General features: G+C 34.7%; 1 protein-coding gene across 7 annotated transcripts in view; it reads right to left on the bottom strand.

The window, feature by feature from the left end:
* Nucleotides 1–23104, bottom strand: part of LINGO2 (leucine rich repeat and Ig domain containing 2) — a 1152505-nt gene that overhangs the window by 339658 nt on the left and 789743 nt on the right. The gene's annotated exons all lie outside the window — the stretch shown is intronic.

Raw genomic sequence — 23104 nt, 5'->3', positions numbered from 1 at the left:
GTTGAGTTTCATTTTTGTGGGTTACAGGCGTCCAGTAGTCTCAGCGCCATTTGTTAAAAGGATTCTTCCTCGTTAAAGTGCTTTGTATCTTTGTCAAAAATCAGGTGAGGACATTTATGTGCTTCTATTCTGCTTCAGGAGCATGATTGTGACACAACTAATCATAACTAGAGTGAATTGTGTCTAGAAACCTCATTTTTATAGCAATAGATTTAAAACATTTTGCTTATTACTAGAATACTTATTTTTAATAAGAAAATTGTATATTTAAAAATATCACAAAAACATTTTAGCTAACCATACAAACCACAGAATGACTTCTATCAGCAACTCTTTAAGTAACAAATTGGGTAATGAAACAGGATTCAATTTATTGAAATTTTCTCTTTGTGCTTTTACGTATTTAGAAAAAATGGGCAATGTTCATATATTATGTTTGTAAATGGGAAGAAAGCAATCATTAAAAATAAATGCTAAGATTTAGCTGGAAAAGTGACCCTCTGAATTAAAGTAAAAATTTAAGGTCTGCATTCTTCATTCATATCTCTCTCTGGCATATTGAACACAAACCATAATTAAAGCATTTTCTGAGGTTCTGTGAGACAAAGATGCAAAGGCCTGATAGTTCTGATAGGTTGCAAACTAAAAGGTTCTTCCACCCTAAATTCAGAAGGATTTCTTTTTTTTTTCTTTTTTTTTTTTGTCTTTCAAATCTTTAATGGATGGAAGACAAGTATTTAAAACTACATTGGAAGGCTAGCTTTGAAAAGATAAATGGAGACTACAATTTTATATGTAGCTTTAGTGGCTGAATGCAGTTGTTAAAGGATCATTTTTAAAATACTGAAGTTCAACAACCATATTATTTTCTGTTCAGCCTCCTTTAATAACTCTTAAATGTTTGAATACCCCTGTTAGCTAGTGACTATAATATGTACCTTCCATGAAACAGCAAAAATATACTAATCATATTAATATTGATTTGTAATAAATTTTAATTGCAGACTAATCTAATACAGAAATGTTTTTCGATGTACTACATTTCAATTATATACCATTAATTCCCATGACTTTAATCTTGACTGCCCCTGCCCCTCACACAAACATATACACAAACAAACAAAACTAAAAATGATGCCAGATGGGAGTAAACAGGTATACCCCAAGTCTTGGAGTATCACCTAAAAAATAGTCTGTAAGCATGAAGTTTTAAGGGTTTTGTTTTTTCCTAAAATCTAATGAGATTCCGTTTACTCCCCAGATATAATATCTCTCTATAACCTTTTGCTAACTTTCTTAATGCTTTTTTGGAGTAGCCAAGCTATATATTATCAATTCATTTTACAAGTCAAATGCATGGATTGTGACTTCAATGGAACTACTATTAATATAAAAAACCACCACTATTATTATATTATTATTATAGTAGTTATATTATTGTAACTATTACTAACATTCAGTTAACATCATTGACTTAGACTACATCTGTGCTGTTTTAAATGTATTATTCATTTAATCTCCAGAAAACAATTTAAGATAGACATTTAGAAATTGGTAATCAAGGCTTAGTTTCTACCTCTGAAAAATGGGATAATAATAGAATTTACCACATGGGTTGTTATGAGATTAAATGAGATTATGCATTTAAAGTGCTTATTTGAATGACTGGCAAAATAGTAAGTGTTCAGGGCTTCATAAGTCTAGTCTGCTGTGGCTCTGAATATTTTTGTGTGAGAACACATTTTTTCAAATTAAATTTATTGGGGTGACAATGGTTAGTGAAATTACATAGGCTCCATGTGTACAATTCTGTAATACATCATCTATAATATCACATTGTGTGCTCACTACCCAGAGTCAGTTCTCCTTTCATCACCATATATTTGACCCCCTTTATCTTTTTCTACCATCCTCCTTTCCCAGCTCACCCCCTGGTAGCCACTAAACTGTAGTTTGTATGTATGAGCTTTTGTTTATTTGTTTATCTTGTTCCTTTGTTGCTTTCAGTTTTATATCCCACATATAAGTGAAGTCATATGGATCTCGACTTTCTCTGTCTGACTTATTTTGCTTAGCAAAATAATCTCGAAATCCATACATGTTGTCACAAATGACAGTATTTCATGTTTTCTTATGGCTGAGTAGTATTACATTGTGTATATATACCACATCTTCTTTATCCAATCATCTATCGAAAGACACTGGTTGTTTCCATGTCTTGCCCACCATAAATAAAGCTGCAGTGAACATCGGGGTACATATTTCTTTGTAGATAAATGTTTTCAGATTTTGGGTGGTATATGAGGTCAGACAATTAAGTTCGTGAACTCATCCTAGAAAAAGTGCTATACACCTCATTGCTGAATATAACTTCAGTCACCTTCGAAGCATTCCCCTTAGGAAGCTATGCACTGATGCCAATGCCTAGTCCACCCTTTAAAGCAATTTTGGAACTTTTTCTGGGATGTCCTGAATGTCATCAAAATGTCTTCCTTTCAATATTTCCTTTATCTTCGGGTAAAGAAAGAAGTCATTGTGAGACAGATCAGGTGAGTAGGGAGGGTGTTCCAATACAGTTATGTGTTTACTGGCTAAAAACTCCCTCACAGACAGTGCCGTGTGAGCTGGTGCATTGTCGTGATGCAAAAGCCATGTATTGTTGGCGAAAAGTTCAGGTCGTCTAACTTTTTCACGCAGCCTTTTCAGCACTTCAAATAGTAAACTTGGTTAACTGTTTGTCCAGTTGGTACAAATTCATATTGAATAATCCCTCTGATATCAGAAAAGATTAGCAACATTGTTTCAACTAGTTTGCAAACTTAATTATCATATCTCTGTATACAGGAGAGGGATTGCTGGGTCATATGGTAATTCTATTCTTAAATTTTTGAGGAATCTGCACACTGCCTACCATAGCGGCTACACCAATCTGCAGTCCCACCAATAGTGTATAAGGGTTACTTTTTCACAGCTTCTCCAACACTTGTTATATTTGTCCTGTTGATAATAGCCATTCTGACTGGGGTGAGGTGATATCTCATTGTGGTTTTTATTTGCACTTCCCTAATAGCTAATGAAATTGAGCATTTTTTTCATGTATCTATTGGCCATTTGTATGTCTTCTTGGAAGAAGTGTCTATTTAGATCTTGTGCCCATTTTTTAATCGGATTCTTTGGATTGTTTTTGTTGAGTTGTGTGAGTTCCTTATATATTTTGGAGAACACATTTTAATGTCACTACAATTTCTGAACTTAATTTTATTTAGGCCCATTAAATAGTAATTTTTGCAGCGATCAACTGAGAGAAAATTAAAAATAAAGCTCTGAATTCAATAATGTTTTTAAATGAAGTTGTATTTTATATAATTTATATTTTATTATAATTATTATAATAAAATCTGCATACATGTGAAAAATGGTGGTGAGTAATATTTATTGTTTACAGGCTATGGTTGTAACAATTGAGAATCTAGTGCAAAAACTTCATCTCCTTATTTGTCAGAGGTGGGAAGCTCTGTTTATTGCAATGAAAGGTACTGTGCAACAGAGTGGGTTGGGGCCACTGTACCTCCGCTCTCCCGGGTGGGCCTGTAGCCTGTTTAGTCACAGGTGCCTACAGGCTCTACCTTGCCCCAGTGGCTTCCCAAAGCCTGGCCTCTTGCTCTTGGTCAGCCTCCTCCCTAGCTGTATTCTGCTTCTAAAAGTTCTGGTCTGTAACTCTGCAGCTCAGTAAAACAGGAACATACCAAAGACACACTACTGATTCACCATCAGGCAGAATTCTAGCAAAGAACTCAAATTCTGTTATTAGATAAACCTAAGGTTGAATCTGACACTCCCTCTGTGACCACGAGGAAACTGTAATTTATCTTGGTCTCAGTTTCCTTACAGATATAAGGTGGATAATTCGCAACTCATAGAGGTAGTGTGAGGTTCAAATGAGATAAATTGTACAAAGCTCTAAAACAAAATGTCTGATATTAAAGAAGCTCTCAATAGCTGGTTTTATACTTATTAAAACAGGAAACAGCTCAGCAGGGTAAACTCTTCATGAACTACACAATACTTGAAAACACATTACACACTCTGTGAACGGAGGATAAATATTTATAAAGACACAAAAATTGATTTGAAGTCAGAATAGTATTATTCCAACATATATCACACTGAAATAAATAGAACAATGTTTATTTCAGAATTCTATTGAGAGGAAAGAGGAAATCTACAAGCGGGAGACATCTTTTATTGCCATATTCTTGACAAACTTTCTGAACAACTGTGACCTAGTAAAACGCTCCTCTTTAGTGGTTTATTTAAACTCAAATAGTGGATGTAACTGAGAAGAGTTTAGATAATTTCTAAGCAGTTCAAAAAAATTTAAGGAAAAAAAAATATTCCACGGAATAGCAGCTCATCTTCAGAGTATAAAGAAGAGTCATACGTTTCTAATGCTCATTATAGAAGATACGTATGATAGGGAGAATATTTTAACATAAAAATTTTGTTATTAGGTCACTCAGCACAATAGTATATGGAGAAATCACAAGGATATTTTAGTAACAGAATCATTCCTTCATGCCATTATTTTCGTAGAAAATTTAGCAATAAGTTTTAGAGCACAATGCAGCCCTTTTCCATTCTTTTTTAAAGGGCAAATACAATGTGTGGCAATAAAACAACCTAATGAGCCCCTAAAGAAAAATGTATCATGAATCATGAAACAAAAAACTAAGGAAAGTAAGGACTAATACCTCATTACACACTGTTATCTAGATTGTACAATGAACAAAGAAAGTTCATATAACAAGCAAGTTTTCAGCTGAGATAAATCTTTAACAAATACAGTAGATATGTCTGAGCCATTTTAAAATTCATCTCCATCACACCCAAAAAAACTAAAATTGTAACTTTGTTTTTAAAAAATATGTTGACAACAGAGATAACTAGGAAAGATGTTTTGGCAGTCTAATAAAGGACAGGGGATAGAGAATTACTTCTATCTCAGATGTAACCCATATGAGAGTCATATATTACTGCTATATATGTTACCAATCATTTTAGTCGTGTAATTTGCTATTCACGCTCACTTAAATCAACTCATTGTTGCAATAATATTGTTCTGTGAAATACAACCCTGTGGCAATGACTTCTAAAATGTAGTGCAGTCAGAACATTCGCCAAGAAAAGACATACTCCATAGTGATGGAGTCTCAATTCCCCATGGAAAGCAGCTAATAAAACAATTGGAGAAAAATACAACCCAAAAAACCCAACATGGGTAATAAATATATTCAGAAAAGATGTGACTTGTACAGTATTTGCTCTTTTCTGAAGAGAACATTCAATACCTAAAAGGACTATAATGATGAGGTGTATAATGCTTTAATCTTTACAAAACCCTTTTTAAAATTTAACCATATTTAGCCATTGTGCAAATAATATAGTGTGTGTTGCTTCCCCTAATTCTCAGACAATAGACAAATACCCAGACTGGCTCCCTAATTACAAATCCTTAGCTGTTTCCGCATTACCGTAAAGTTTACAGACATCAGTCAACTTTATAAATGGTAGAAGTTGCCTACGGTATATACCCACAACGGAATAACAGGTGTAATGTTTGGCCCACATTCTCACTATGACTAGTCACACATTTATCACCCCCTCCTCTTCTCCATGGGGATTGTTGGGGTGAATACCAAACTATTTGCCAGAAAGGTGTAAGCCTTCTCTTAGACAGAGTTCCACCTACTCAACAAGGAAGGGGAAGTGTTTCTAAAACTAATAGTCAGTAAAAGCTCCACTTCTTCTGAGATATTGTATATTAACCCCCCTCTCTCTGAAAAACGCTGACTATAGAAATGACCAGTCTCCCATTTTCTGACTTCAAGGAAGTGCAAGGCAAAGTCTGCAACAAAACTATGGCTCTCTACGCGGCTCATCTGTCTGTACTCTTTTTCCAGTTTTGTTTAAACCTGTCTTCTCATTCACATTTTGTCTTTCATCTTGAAATGTGTATATTCCCATTGTCAAATATGTATTTCTGCTGTAAGGAGTCTCAAGTTCTACATATATGTATAAATCCTACATATGTAGACCAACATACATGAAAACCTTATCCCTATGTGATATTTCCAATGTTCCACATCCAGTTCCTCATCCAACCAGAGATGTGCAATTTTGGTTTCAGCAATGCAGCAGTGATTCATTTCCACCTGGTGATTCTGGAATCTAAAACCTGCTTTCATGTCTTCTTTTGGCTGCTTTTTAGCTTTAGGCCTTTGGTGAAATCACTCTCTCTCTCTCTCTGCTTGACTTCTCATATAAAATGGTAGGTTTCAAATTAATGACATCAAAGAGGTTCTTCCATCAGAAAATAACCTCAAATCAGCACTACGTAAAATGGGGGGAAAAACACACCACAAACTGTTACTAATTAAAGCATATCCTAAAAGAAGTTGTATGAGCAAAGGACTCATAAATATTGCTTGAATTAATATTATTTGCAAATAACTCTGCATATATAAAGCATACTCTTTTTTTCCTCTCCTTTAGAAAAGGAACAACCAGAATAAGACCCTCAGTGAGTGAGCATTTTTTCCTCATTTAAAACAAAACAAAACAAAACAAAACAAAACAAAACAAAACAAAACAAAACAAAACAAAACAGCAAAAACAGACAGAAAACAGCTAGAACTGGTTTTGCTGCTTCTGGTGATCAAATCCTTCTATTTGTTTCAGGTGAGTGGTTTTATTAGAACACAAGGCTTCTGTTGGGTGGATGGTGATTTCCAGGGGATTGCAAAATGGATTTAAAGCTCTGTTCTCATCATAAAACAGAATTTCCATATGGTCATTTTATAAATCATGTGACAATCACGCTCCATCTGTGTTTCCCACAGAGGGCTTAGGAAATAAGAAAGCTTGAGATCTAATAGGTAAATATTATCTGATTGGAAATCCAGAATACTATTCAGGGTAGTCAAGGTGACAGGCCACATAATGAAGGTTTATAATGAGACAATGACAGGTTAAACTTATATTTTACTTAAACATGTACATCTCTTCCACTTCTTGGACTGCAGAGCTCTGGATCTGCTTTTTACAGAATGGAAATAGAATAAGAATTAGACTGAGAAGAAGGTCTGAGGTAAAAATTTTGAGGGTTCTGGCAAATTAACAAAGCTGAAGAGACATAAATGGTCATATATATAAACTATAAGTATGATGATAAAAGCACTTGGGACTGAAATGAGAAATTAAATTCACCTTTGAGACTTGGAGCATCCTAAACTCTGTCCAATTTATCATTTCACTGACTCAATCAACACAATAGAAAAAGAAATCCACATTCTTGATGAAAACTGGTTAAAAATGTTACTCATGTACCTTAATTCCTGAGGCCTTAGACAAGAAGTGGTGCAGGTGAGAAACAAGTGGAGGGATTTGGGACACAGCTTCCCACTGTTTCTGTAGAATACACAAAGAGGTCCTACTGAGTTCCATTATCTGTGGGATCTGAGAATCATGAGATTTCATAGCTAACACTCACTCTATAGGGTATAAGAACTGCCTGGTAAGCTAACCAGGAACAACTAAAATATCTCCATTAGACATCACGGAGGAGTAAGCATTTCTGGTTTACCTGTCTTAAGGCAGCCAAGGATGAAAATTTCAAATTCTCAAAAATTTTCAGGCAAGAATGAAAATTTCAAACTTTGTAAAATCTCAAAGAGAAACTTTTCCCTGGGGAAAAAATTATTCTCCTGCACTCACTGACCTCTTCCTCTGCCTATCCTCAGTTCTGTAACCTACTGGGCTCTGTCAGGTTGTTAAAAAAAAAATTGCAATAAATTTAAACATTTATTGTCTACATTTATTTGTGGGGAAAAAAAGAAACAGTGACCCTAAATAATTCTTGAGAAATTGCATTTCATAGTTAAAGAACAACTTAGATCTATTTCCGTAAGTATGAGTAGACAGAAAAATCACCAGAAAAAATGAAAAGTCTTAGCATTTCAAAAGAAAGGGATCATATGGACACTAAGAAGAAATGTTCCCCAGTGAAATAGAGATACTGTAAGAAGCACGAGAGAACTTTGTAAACACTCTAAACAACAACAGAAAAACACACAGTCGGTAACAGGTTGTGACTAAAAACAACAATAGCAATTCATATATTTACAAAGAGACCACATTAGGGGTACTTACTGGCAGACTTGGTGTTTCCAAGTATTGGACTTAGTAAATTAGGATATGAGATCAAAGATCAACAGAAAGGAAATACTGAAGCTAAAGTAAGAATAGAAATTATGAGAAAATACAATCAAATATGTGGGAACTATATCAGAGCCTCAACACATAATAGAAAATTATGACGGGAACACTATCTTATTTGGAGAAAGAGCTAAAGAGGGGAACTAAGAACTTGGCAGAACCAATGTAAAAGGAGCTTTACCTGGATATGGAGAAATTTGAAATTTTAAGGATGTAGAAAAAACCCTACAAGCACCAAGAGATAAAAATATAAAAAATATATATTTAACATAAATTTTACAAATAACTTTATATATGTATACATATATTTAATGAAATACACACACACACACATATAAACCTAAAAAGAAAATAGATTAGATGAAAACCAATCGTCTCAGTTCCTCTGTAGAATAGGCCAATGTTTGCAAATTTCTGAGGGAAAAAGTCTATGACTCAAGACATATGAGTATATACTCAATGAAAGTATGATTAATTTGAAAGGGGGAAAAAAGACATATTCAGATCTGCAGCATTCAGACTATACACTACTAATGTGTCCTTCTGATGAATTAATAAATGAAACCCACTTGAAGGTATTCCCACTAGCCAGTCAATGAGAGCAAAGGCTCAAGAAAGGGAAGATACCATGTAGAATGATGGGATGAAAAAGCCAATTATAATTAGAATCTCATACTGCAATCTTTCTCTTTTAAAAGACAAATAAATTCAGTTCATGATCAAAAGAATACTTTAACTCTGATAAAATAAGAATCACACCTAAAATAAAATACTGTTTTTGAAAATAATAATAATAATGTGGAAAGTATATGTTAAGCAAATGCAAAGTAATACGTGAGCAATATTAATAACAGAAAACAGAACTCACAAGTATACTTTTATATTCAACTGTTAAAATCTATAAACCATCATATAGAGCTAAGGTATAAAACTTTATGAACATGGCAGAAACATAAAAAAGTTAAATGTTATTTGGAAGACATCTATCTAGAAACACACAAATTAAAAATTGCTCAGGGATTTGTTTAACATATAGTTTTAAGTCAAACAGATCAATTATTTAATTCATGAATAGGGATACAGAGTCTATAACAAGTTTGATTTAATATTACATATTGAAACTTGAGCCTTATAAACAATGATTGTATAGTTTTCCATATGTAAATAGTGTATTTAAAATAATTAATTACAAGTGGTCCAAAATATCAGTAATTTCTAACAAAATAAAATTTAATACTAATATTAGTAGTAACAAAAGAACAAATGATTAGTGACAACTTTAAAAATTATCATTTAATTCTTATGTGGGTAAGAATATAAAAAGAAAAATTTAGGGCTCTGCAAAATGAACCAACCATAATGAAAATGGGATTAGCTTATGTGGTATACAAACAGAAAAAATATAATCTTATGTGCATTCATGTTTAAATAAGAAAATGTAAATACCTCAACTAAATATTCATTATACTTAAGAAACTCAAAAATAACAATGAAATATTTTAAAGTATTTTGAAGAAGGAATTAGTAAAGATAATAGTTTTAGAAATAGATTAAACATAGACTATTTAAACACACATCATTCAAAAAGGAAGAAGCAAAATACAAAACCAGAAAAATTTGAAGCTTTAACAGAATACATTCAATATTTACTAATTAGTATGAAAATCTGGGAAATTCTATTACCCATGAAAAATTACATTATAAAATGTAAGGAAGTCCCTTTTAAAACACCAATGAAACAAATAAACATTACAAAGAAGAAAGAAAACTCAAAAAGCTATTCTTTCACAAGAAGATTAGGTAAAGCCTTGCTTACTTTTTCAGATGAGTTCTGCAAAACTTGTCAGGTACCAAAATATGACCATGATAAATCATAAAGACAATAAATACAAATCCCATTTAGGATTACATATGCAAAAATCTTAACTGAAAATTAACAAGTGCAATCCAGCATAGATTAAAAGAATGATACATTGCTTAATAGAATTAATCCTGGCAATGCAAAGAAAATTTCTCTTACAAAATCTGTTACATTAGTAACTCTTCATATTAAAAAGATAAAAATGTGAATATGATTTTTATTGATATTTCCAAAACATTTGAAAAGTCTCAGTATCCTTCCATAAAAATAATAAAATATAAAAACTTTAATAACATCAGTAGAACAAACTTTATTTAAATTGAAAAATAACTTAACTGAAACCAAGTATAGATGTATTTTTAATGATAAAACACCAGATTCATTCCAGAATAAGACAAAGAATATTGGTATTGGTTTTAGAATTTAGTATGCAATATGATAATATATAAGAGGTATGAATACTGAAATACTTGTTTAGCAAGATGACTTGTTTAAAAATTTTTAATAGGTTTTTCATATATAAATAGATAATCTTAAACTAAGCAGGTCATCTTAAGAAAATATATTTTAAAAAGTTTATTCATAATAAAAACAAAAATATGTTTTATTAAACTTAAGAAATATTTAGGATATATAAATTTTTTAAATGTGTAAGGAACATCAAAAAAATACATGAACAGACATAAAAATTCTTTATGAAAGACCGCTCAGCTTTGCACAGATGTCTCTTCTAAAATTAATCTATAAATGTGCTATTCAAAATCCTAAAGACATTTTAATGAAGGGTGGAGGTGGTGAGGAAAGTAACTTTACAGATTAAATACGTGAGAACAGATGAAATTATTCAAGAACATAATATTAATCATAAAATGACTTTGGGGAGTAATTGGACTTACATCATTATATATTAAAATCAGTTGTAAAGTAAAAATAATAAATAATCATAGTACTAAAGACAACAGATTCGTAGAAAAGTATACAAAATCCAAGGCTTAACTAAATAGACATAAACAATTCATTATATGTAAAAGTGACATTAAAAAAAAGTGATGAAAGATTGAATTATTAATGAATATTATTGAGGCTACCTGCTAATAAAATTTGTAAAACTTTTCTGGGAGATAATTGACAACATATAAAGATTTCTAATATATGTCTCCCTTAAAGTAATTTGACTTTAATGTTTCCTCGGGAAACTATCATACAACTGGTTGGTTATAATAACTTTCATTATCTATTGTGTTGCAGTAGAAAAAATTAAAAATAATCCAATATTCAAAAATTAAAATTGATTAAATAAAATACAGAACACCCTAAAGTAAAATATTATGCAGCCATTAAACTTTTTAATGTATACGTGTGTGTGTGTGTATATATATATATATATACATACACACATTCAAGTCTATATATATCTATGTACATATGCATATATGCATATCTATACATACATATATCTACATATATTCATATATATGAATACACATTCATATGCATACATACATATATACCTACATATATATCTAATACATAGATATATTTACACTTGTATGTATATATGTACACATCCAATATACATACCTATATCCTCATACATTATATATAGATATATATGAAGTCTGACAATTAAGTTCAAGAACTTGTTGCAACAATATTGCTAACCTTTTTATAATATCAGAGGGATTATTTATTATGAATTTGTACCAACTGGGCAAAGAGTCAACCAAGCTTACTATTTGGAAGTACTGAAAAAGCTGCCTGAAAAAGTTAGATGACCTGAACTTTTCGCCAGCAATTTGTGGCTCTTGCATCACGACAATGCATCAGCTCACACGGCACTGTCTGTCAGGGAGGTTTTAGTCAGTAAACAAATAACTGTACTAGAACACCCTCCCTACTCACCTGATCTGGCCCCCAATGACTTTTTTCTTTACCCAAAGATAAAGGAAATATCCAAAGGAAGACATTTTGATGACATTCAGGACATCAAGGGTAATACAATGACAGCTCTGATGGCCATTCCTTTACTTTTAGGGAAAAACAAGGTCATTCAATTTTAGAATATATAAATAAATGGCACAAATATCTATTCTCCAAAAGATACTTTTAAAAATACAGATAGTTTCAGTTAATAAAGACTCAAAGATTTAGCAATTATGTTTGCAGTCCATGTTTCCTTATATCTTATTGCTCATATTTGATGTAGTTAGCTCCAGAATATAGTGTGCGTAATATAGAAAATAGTTTACCTCCACTGTTCCCAAACTGTGCATGGAAACAGCAGGGTGCTACAATAATCTTAACAAAAGTGCCATGGATTATATTAAAAGCTCAAAGGAAATGCAGTATTACACCTTCTGGGCACAAACTATAAGCCAAAAGCAGTTCACAATTTCAACATAATACTTTGCTTTGTTTCTTTGGATGATGTCTTATGTTTATGAAGCTGGGTTTTTTAGTGGTTGATATGATAAAAAGCAAGTGCCACTTGAGAATCATTTTGGAAGAGGAAATGAGGGTGACAGCATCCAATCTGATTCTAAAGTTTGAGAAATTGTGCAGTGCCCAACAGGTTCACACATATGGTTAGTAATCAAGTATGCTTATTTAAGAATGAAATGAGGATTTCCAATCAAGAAGGCAGTGGAGTAGGTAAACACTGTGCTCACATCCTTTCAGAACCACATCAATTACAACTAAACCACAGAACAACCATTATTAAGAATCGCCTGAAGTCTAGCTGAACTGAAGCCTTACAACTACAGACATACAGAAGAAGCCACCTTGAGACTGGTATGAGGGACAGAAACACAGAACGACCTAGTCTGATGCCCACGCATGACCATTAAAAATTGGCAGGGGTATCTCGGCTGTGAAGTTTCCCCCATCCACCCCCAGAAGATGGGGGAACTCCTCCTCAGCCCAGAGTTTCAGTGCTTGGGAGACAAGTCCCCATAATTTCTGGCTGTGAAAACAGGCAGAGATTGTGGCTGACTGAGATGGAGGGTGGCTACACTCCCAGGCGCTCCTCCTAAAGGGACATGCATGCACTTACTCACTGACAGACTCCCTCTGAGCTCCAGCAATAAGGCAGCAGCTTAAAGGGTGCAAGGGAAATATGGGGAGGAATTGAATTGTCTAGGTTCAAGGTGAGGACTGGAGGGGCAGTTTTCTACAGGATGGAGGAGCTGGCAGAGACCATTGTTTCTTGTTGAGCCCTCCACCTCCCTCCATGCAGACACAGGCAGATTCCATATATGAGTCTCTATCAAATGGGCGGTCACCTTCTGTCTGCTCCACCCTTGTAATTCCCGGAGATCACGCCCCACCCAACTTTCAGGCACACACAGCCATTTCCAGTGGCTTTTCTGTATAAACTGCCTACCTTGGTTCATGCTGTGAACATTCCTAAAATCTCTCAAAAGTTCACAAAACAAGCAGCATCTGACTTCAGCATGTCCCATACCTCTGGCTGAGCAGCCCTAAGCCCAGAACTAGTGACATGTGGACTTAGTTTGTGGCTTGGCCTCTTGAGGAAACAATAAGCCCAGTACAGGTGGTGACCTTCTGCAGATTGCTTTATGTCTCATTCTAGGTGGCCCCAGGCAGGGCACAGATTGCAGCTGAACTTGGCCTGCAGTGGGTCCCCTCTCAGAAGGCCCCAGGGTTGGCACACTCAGTGGCCAGCTTTGAAATGAGCTAGAGCATCACCGAGCTGCCTCCAAGGATGACACATTCAAAGGGCAGACTGGACAGGCACCAGAGACCTGCTAAAGCAAATCCTGCCTTGTAAATTCAGCCCCTACACCACAGCTCCTCAACTGTAGTCACAGCCAGGGCTTCACAACCAATCAGTATGAGGATCAATTCCTCCCACTGATATGCAAATAGCAATCAAAGCTCAACTACAATAGGAGGGGATATACAACCCTCACAAAGGACACACCTGGAACACCCAGCTCTGGTGACCAGGGAGTCTTCACCACTGGGCCTACAGGACACCTACTACGTAAAGCCACTCTACTAAGACTGGGAAGTATAGCAGCCCTACCTAATACATGGAAACAAACGCAGGGAAGCAATGAAACATGTTCCAAATAAAAGAACAGAACAAAGCTCCAGACAAAGAACTTAAACAAAGTAGAGAAAGCAATTTACGAGATGCAGAGTTACAAACACTGGCTATAAAGGTGCTCAGTGATCTTAGAGAGAATGTCAACAAAGAGATAGGAAACATAAAAATGGAGATAGAAAACATAAAAAAAGAACCAGTCAGAAATAAAGAATATAGAAACTGAAATGAAGAATATATTAGAGGGAATCAACAGTATATCAGATGAAGTAGAGGATCGAATCAGCAATTTAGAAGGTAAGGAAGTTGAAGACATCCAATCAGAACAGCAGATAATAATAATAATAATAATAATAATAATAATAATAGTAGTAGTAGTAGTAGTAGTAGTAGTAGTACTAATAGTAAAATTTTTAAAAATGAGGACAGCTTAAGGGACCTCTGGGATAACATCAAGTGTAGCAAAATTCACATAGTAAGTGTACCAGAAGTAGAAGACAGAGAGCAAGGAATTGAAAATCTATTTATTTGAAAAAATAATGACAGAAAACTTCCTTAACCTGGCAAAGGAAATAGACATCCAAGCCCAGAAAGCACAGAGAGTTCCAAACAAGATGAACCCAATGAGGCCAACACCAAGACAGAGCATAATTTAAATGCCAAAGGTTAAAGACAAAGAATCTTGAAAGCAGCACAAGAAAAGCAGTTATCTATAAGGGAGCTCCCATAAGACTGTCAGCTGACTTCTCAACAGAAACTTTGCAGGTCAGAAGGGATAGGCATGAAATATTCAAAGTGATGAAAAGCAAGGACCTAAAAACAAGACTACTCTACCCAGCAAAGTTATCATTTAGAATCAAAGTACAGATAAAGAGTTTCTCAGAAAAGAAAAAGCTAAAGGAGTTCATCATCATCAAACGAGTATTACAAGGAATCTTAGACAGACTTCTTTGAGATGGAAAAAAAAAGATAAAAACATATGAATAATAAAATAGAAATAACTACATATCTATCAACAATTACTTTCAGTGTAAATGGATTAAATCTTCCAATCCAAAGATAGGGTGGCTGAGTCGATAAGAAAACAAGACCCTTACATAATCTGCCTACAAAAGACTCACTTCAGATCAAAAGACACACACAGACTAAAAGTAAAGGGATGGGAAAAAGATATTTCATGAAAATGGAAACATACAACCAAAAAAATATCCCTGAGGTAGCAATACTTATGCAAGACAAGATGACTTTAAAACAAAGGCTACAACAAGAGAAAAAGAAGGAACCGGTAATCTCACTTCTGGGTATTTATCTGAAGACACCCAGAACACTACTTTGAGGATATGTGTGCATCCATAGGTTCCTTGAAGCATTGTTTACAATGGCTAAGATGTGCAGGCAGCCTGAGAGTCCATCGATGGATGAGTGGATAAAGAGAGGAGGTGGTACATATATACAATAGCATAGTGCTATTCCCTTCCCATGGAAGGGAATGGGTTTTTGCCATCTGCAGTGGCATGGATGGACCTGAAGGGTATGGTGCTGAGTGGAGCCTGTCAGACAGAAGGACAGATGCAAAGTGATTTTGCTTATATGTGGAATGTAAAGAACAAAATAAACAAACAAACACAACAGAAACACTCATAGGTACAAAGAACATTTTGATGGTTACCAGAGAGAGGGGAATGGGGGTGGGTAAATAGGGAGAAGAGATTAAGAAGTACAAATTGGTTGTTACACTGTAGTCATGGGGATGTATGGTATAGCATAAGGAATATAATCAATGATATTGTAATAACTCTATACGGTGTCAGATAGGTTTTAGATTTATTGGGGTGATAGAGGGGAGGGGGTTCAGGGCAAGGGGAAAAAGGTGAAGGGATTAGGAAATACAAATTGATATAACAAAATAGCCATAGGGATGTAAAATACAGCACAGAGAATATAGTCAATGTTATGGTAATGACTATTTGCCAGGTGGGTACTAGTCAGGGGAATCACTTTTTAAATTATATAAATGTCTAATCACTATGCTGTACACCTGAAATTAATATAAAATAATATTGAATGCTGACTGCAATTGAAAATTTCATAAAGGGGGAATAGGTGACGGGGAATAAGAGGTTCCAATTTCCAGGTATAAAACAAGTCATGGGGATATATGTACAGCCTAGGGAATATAGTCAATAATATTGCGATAGCGTGGTACAGTGTCAGATGGTTGCTGGACTTATCATGGTGATCACTTTTTTAGGTATGTAAATGTTGGACATCTATGGTGTACACCTGAAACTGATATAATATTGTATGTTAACTATATTCTAATAAAATATTTAAAAATAAATAAATATACTCAACATAATGAAATGACACCATAAAAAATGTATCCCCTTATTTGACCAAATAGCGAACCAGTTAAAAAGTAAGAGTTTCTTACAGTTGCTTTTTAAAAAATTGTCCTACCACATATAAATTCACATTGAAAACTCTTTTAATACAACTTCACATCTATCATCTCCTAATTCACAACAAATTTGATACAACGTATGTTGTTGTCAGCAGCTAAATGAAGCCTAATAGAATCGAATGATATCATGTAGAAGATGAAATGCCAACTGAAACTTGAACTGCTTCCTGTTTTGCACTGCTGAACTTGTACTGCAAACTGGAACCTTTGATATGCAGCCACTCCTAACATGATTTAACTCACATCGTAAGAGAAATGTGCTAACTTATCAGTAGTTCCAACAGACCTACCAGGAAAATGCCAAAGCTTCCTTTCATAGAAAGAGATATTCATTCTAACATTAGCTCAGAAGACACTGGTCTTTTAAACACATCAGTCTAAAAATGGATAGACATCTACGATTCTACTTACTTTTCTTTATATTTCTTCTATTTTTTTTCCCCTCATTGCTCCGGGTTTCAGTACAAATCTCAGACCCCAAATGTATCTTTGTATCTGTATACATGTGGATGTGTGTTGTTTTGAGATAATTATCTTTTCCAAAAGACCATTTGGTACCTAAAGTAAATTGCTGAATGTTTTTGCATGCTCTGCTTAATTATATTAGATCCCAGGTGAAACATATATCTATTTCTACTTCTGAGGTAACAAAGTTTTCTTGAGAAGAATAAGTGAGGGTGGGTTTGCAAAATTATATTTGGAGCCTTTGTCCCACACAGATGGATGGAGTTCCCTAGAGATCGCTGTGTACTTCTATGGAACTTGGTTCTGCATGGTGATCAGCAGACTCCAGGAGGGTTCTCAATGACGGATGGAAACCTTAGGCTAAGAAAGATTGTTTTTCCGTAGTTTCAGCACGTAATGTACTTTGCTCTTGGGAAATGTGGCCTGCACAAAAGCATGGATATGTGTGCATAAAGAGGAAACATCTATCACCAGAGCTTTAATTTATTGCCACAAGCCTGAGTACCATTATGCAACACAAGTGTGCAAGAAAAGCTTTACTGGTCAGGTGAATTTGGCTTGGCCAGCAGGGACAAATACAAACTGAGAGATTATGTGAAAGCAGATTTGCAGAAAATTACAATGGTGTCTCCAGCATTTAGTTAGATGTTTAATCACTTCTAGCGTCTGTAAAGAGCTATGGATTTAGTGATAGATTATGGAATTATCTCTAAAAGAAAGCAATCAATTGTAAACACCTTATCCATGCAGTTGTTAAAGTGTCTTAACTGTCGTACATATGTCACAAACATATTTGCTTCTGGCTAAGATAAACTAAATATGTATGCATCAAACTGATCCAATGACACTATATATTTATAGGTTAAGACAAATCATTGAATATTCTAGTTGTTTCCCTAGTTCCAACCAGGGTTCATTTCTCAGTCATTTCTATGTCCTTTGAAAAACATGGCCCCCACGATCTTTAGACCCAAACCCAATCATATTATGACCACCTACTACACATGACATACTTTAATATGTATGCACTCAATCTGCACCGTTCACTTATTATATATAGTTCTTCTTTTGCAGATATAGAAACTGTGAAAAAGCTGAATAAGTGCCCTAGAGTTTCTCAGCTGGTAGGTGGTAGCAAGGACCAACTCCCAGGTCTCTCTGTTTTGTCATTGAATTGCTGTTTTTACCTACTATGCTATGCATTTGCTTTTTCATAGAAAAGACTTTGGAGCTAGACAAGAACTGCCACCATCAAAACCAAAATTTCAAGTTTACAAAGTGAGTGAGCTTTTTTATCCTACAGGCTTTATATTAGCCACCTGTAAAATAGGAACAACTGGAAAATACAGTGTTTTACTGGTTAAGCTTCTAGAAGTCTTTTAGTTTCAGATGTTAAGCAAAATAAATACATAAATAAATAAATAAATAAATAAATAAATAAATAAATAAATACAAAAAATATTTTTCTTGAGGGGCAGCTACTCCTTGCTCTTTTCAAGGATATAAGTTCATTGTGTGATTTATATTATGACTACTTTAGTAGAGCAAATACTCATTGTTAGAATTACTGTGTATAATACATCATAGACATGTTTTTTCCCCATATGACAAATATTCACCCCAAAATATAACCTTAAATTTGTTCTGGTTTAAAAGTGAGACATTCCTTTGATTATAAAAAAAACATAACCATTTAATATAAGAAAGAATTGGGGAACAGATATTCATATGACAACATTTTCATTTTAGATAATGATATTTTTTTACCACGAGTAAATGAACTGCAGAAATATAGTAAATGATACTGCAATCAATAACAAAAGAGTATTTTTCTTATATTTTATAGCATCGCATATAGATGGCTCAATGCTAATTATAATTTCATGTTAATGTTTTTAAAAAGACATCAAGTTTGGAAGGGTGACAAATGTCTCATGAAGAAGGATTCTACAAATTTTGTGTGAATCGTTTTAATTTACCGTTCTCAGTACTGAGAAAATCAAAATATATTAGTTATATTAATTAATTAAATAAATTAAATCATTTAAACCAATTAAGAAATTTAAAAAAGTATATATGATTCCTTGAACACCAAAGGGTAACTTAATTAAAGCCTTTAAAATTTATAAGTATTTTCTTAATGTTTTAAACTTAACTGATTTCATAAAACATAGATTCACAGGAATTTATTTCTCTCTCCATTTAGACTATTAAAACTATATCAAAACCATTTTCTTTTGTTCGGCTTGAAAAACTTTAACAATAAAAATGGGGTCTAATATATGGTAATGGAAAGGGAACTGACTCTGGGTGGTGAACACACAATGGGATTTATAGATGATGTAATACAGCATTGTACATCTGAAATCTATGTAACCTCACTAACAATTATCACCCCAATAAACTTCAATTAAAAAAGAAAGTTATTGAGCTCTTACTTTGTGCTAGGCACTTTTTAAATTAATATGCATTAATCAACTCATTTAATCCTCATAACAATCCTATGAGGAAAGCATTATTATTATCTCTAATTTTAGATGAGGAAACTGAGGCACATGAAGTTAAGTTACTTCTGCAGGGTCACAAATAGGAAGTGGACTGTAATCCAGGAAGCCTGGCTCCAGTGTTCACCTCAGTTACAAGAAATATCTCCTGACATATATACAGTGTCTCGCTTGTAGCAGACTAAATCATGATTTTCAATCAATCAATCATAAGAGGAAATAACAGTTTACCAGATACTGTGCCCAAGATGTGATATTATGACTTGTAGCCAGGCCCTTTCCCGTGGGTTTCAAGATGAGAAAACTTTAGCAAAGCACCTCAGAATGCAAAGATCCACCTTGCAGTTCTTACTCTGACAGGGGAGAGACATATAGTAGTTGGGCCCATGGCTCCTGGATCAGGTATGTGGGCCACAGGCAGAAATGCAACCTCTCTGTGCTTCAGTTTCCTCATTTATAAAGTGGAAAATATGGTGATGACGGTGGTGATAGCAGTGGTACCCATGCCATGGGGTTGATGTGAGGACTACATGGCCGACATAATAGTAAACATTGCAGACTTTAGCTATTGTTGTCATTATTACAGCTCAGCCTCCTTACCTGACTCCCTTCTTAGTACACAACTGCTCGATGCCAGGAAATCTTTTTATTTATTTTAAAAAGGCATTATTTAGGATTATTTGCCTGTGTTGTAAAGGTTGAATCTGACTGCTGCAAAAGGATAATCTGTGTGAGTCTGTTCATCCTCATTAGATGTTGTCAAGACTTGCTAATTCCAGATTGTTCTGAGACACTGGGGAGAACGAGGAGAATCACAGAATGCAAATTTTCATGTGCTAGATGCCCTTAAAAATCAGCAATTTGGTAGCCTGTTCCTTCCACCTAACCCATAACTCTGCTTCCAAAGGTATTGACTGAAGAGAGGACATCACTGTTTTGGGTAGTGGGTGAGCAAACTGCTCTCTGCCATGTAATGTTTGGGATAACTGGATAACAAGTCCCCCACTTTCTCATAGTTCTGAAAGCTAGTCCCAGCTGCCTTATTCTTTCATCTCTGCCCTCACAGGATGCACAAAGCAAACAGATTCTGGGACAAGTTGTCCAGAGGATATCATATTTTCTCCAAGGAGTAGCTCCTTCAATATAGCATAATTTCGGGATCAAATTAACATCAACTTATTTGATTGCCAAATATAAAACAAACAAAAAGAAAGCATTGGTCCTAGAGTGACAACCTTCAACACCTGCCCTAACTCTGGCTCTGAAATTACAAAACTCAATGAAACAATTCATTTCCTAACTATATTCCCTGGACTATTAGAAACACATTTTTAGCATGATGCTCTTTTCATCTCAATCACTACCATTCGCATGACAGAATGCAAATAGATTTATGGAGTATGCCACAAAATTAATATTAAAAAGAAAAGAACACACAAATTGCTCCCTTCCAAGTCCCTTTAAAATCCACAGAGAAAAAAGGCACAAGGAATACACAATGCATATAATTTGTTATAAAATGAAGATGTGGAGACTGAGCCTTTTCAGCAGAGGTTGTGGGGTAGTGCACAACACTTTTGTTTAGCTTAATTGCTTGACTATGCAGGCATGCTTTCCTCTGAGAACCAGTGCCCCATATGGTGATGACCTTTCAAGACCAGTCCCCAAGTGTGGGTTCATATGAAGACCTAAGACACTGAGGTGTAGCTGCGAGTGCGTGACTAGAAATTTGGGTGTGACTAATGCTATTACTTGCTACTCATGTGAAATGAAGTTAATTAAGTCATCTCTCTGAGCTTCAGTAAAATCATCTATAAAGCGTGTACATTAAAACTTTACCCCTAGGGTTCTAGAAAATAACAGATTATAGTTGTAACCTACTTAGCACAAAACTTAGCACATGATATGAGCTCACGAAATAGTACTTATTAATATAACTACTAAATAGTGTATACACTTTATTATTTTAACTATACCCAACTACTAAGTTGGGCAATATTTTGTTAACACGTGAAAACATGAATTTCGTGGCTGACTTTCAGATGTTAGAGCAGTATCCCTTTAACACTTGGGTTCCAGTAGAGGTAACCAGGGAATGAGCAACTCCTGCCAAGTGCTATCTTCCCTGTGTAGTGTGCTTTAAAGCTTACAGAGCTTGTACACACAAACTGATAGCCCATCTCCTCAAGCTTTTTAGGATCTTTCTTAAAAATCAGCAACTGAAAAAGTTGAGAACCATATGATTTCACTGACATGGGGGATATAAAACTGAAAGCAACAAGGAACAAGATAAACAAACAAACAAAAACTCATAGACATAGATAATAGTTTAGTGGTTGCGAGATGATAAGGAGAGAAAAGGGTGGTGGATGAGGGTAAAAGGGATCAAATATATGGTGATGGAAGGAGAACTGACTCTGGGTGGTGAACACACAATGTAATATATATATGGTGTATTATAGACTTGTACATCTGAAACCTATGTAACTGTACTAACCATTGTCACCCCAATAAACTTTAATTAAAACAATAATAACAACAACAACAACAACAACAAAACTTCCAAATGAAACAGCTCTAGAACTCCTTTCTACAAGATTGTCTAGTACCTTCCACATTTTTTGAGGGCACTAGGAATACATATATTCTCCTGTCCTTCTCTATATTCCCAATTGCCTCACACAATCTCACTCGAGGATGCTGTCTGCTAGCTACCTTGCTTTGTGAGCCACCCCACGCCCCCGCTGGATACTGCCTCACTTCCTTCATTACTAAGTATTGATCTCCAAACACAAGCTGGGTGGTGATACAATATAGCACAAAAACAACTAGATTTAAATATTAAGCACCTTATTTTAAACTTCCTATAGGCAATGTTCTTTGATGTTTTCTACTCTGTCCTATTCTGTCCTGTCTTGACCTGTACTATCATTTCCTATTCCATTCCACTCCATTCCACTCCATTCCACTCCATTCCACTCCACTCCACTCCACTCCACTCCACTCCACTCCACTCCACTCCACTCCATTCCATTCCTTTCCATTCCATTCCATTCCATGTACTGTTTTTAAAATGCTGGAGCCACCACCAAACTGACCTCACAATCCCCTAATGAGTCATGACCTGCAATTTAACGGGTATTCTAGATCCCCTATACCCATTCTATCTGGAGCAGACAGAGGTCATTGTTACAAAGCCTTGATTTTCAAACTAAAAAAGCTATCTGCCTGCAAAAACTCACACTGCCCCATTCCTAGAATTTGAAACTATATGACCATGTAATTATTTAATATACTTTTCTTCCTGTTACATATATCATTTCATTTAATGTGTATAGAACTTTATGAGTTAGGTAGAATGAACATTTACAGATTTCTACATCTTTTAAACATGAAGAAACTGAATCTTGGGCTGAGTGACTTTCTAAGTTATATGGATAGTGATTAGATTTGCTTTGGAAGCC

This window comes from Rhinolophus hipposideros (assembly GCF_964194185.1).
Source record: "Rhinolophus hipposideros genome assembly, chromosome: 11".
In the NCBI taxonomy this organism is placed as follows: domain Eukaryota; kingdom Metazoa; phylum Chordata; class Mammalia; order Chiroptera; family Rhinolophidae; genus Rhinolophus; species Rhinolophus hipposideros.
Note: the sequence above shows the minus strand (reverse complement) of the source record. Positions and strands in the feature narration are given on the sequence as shown.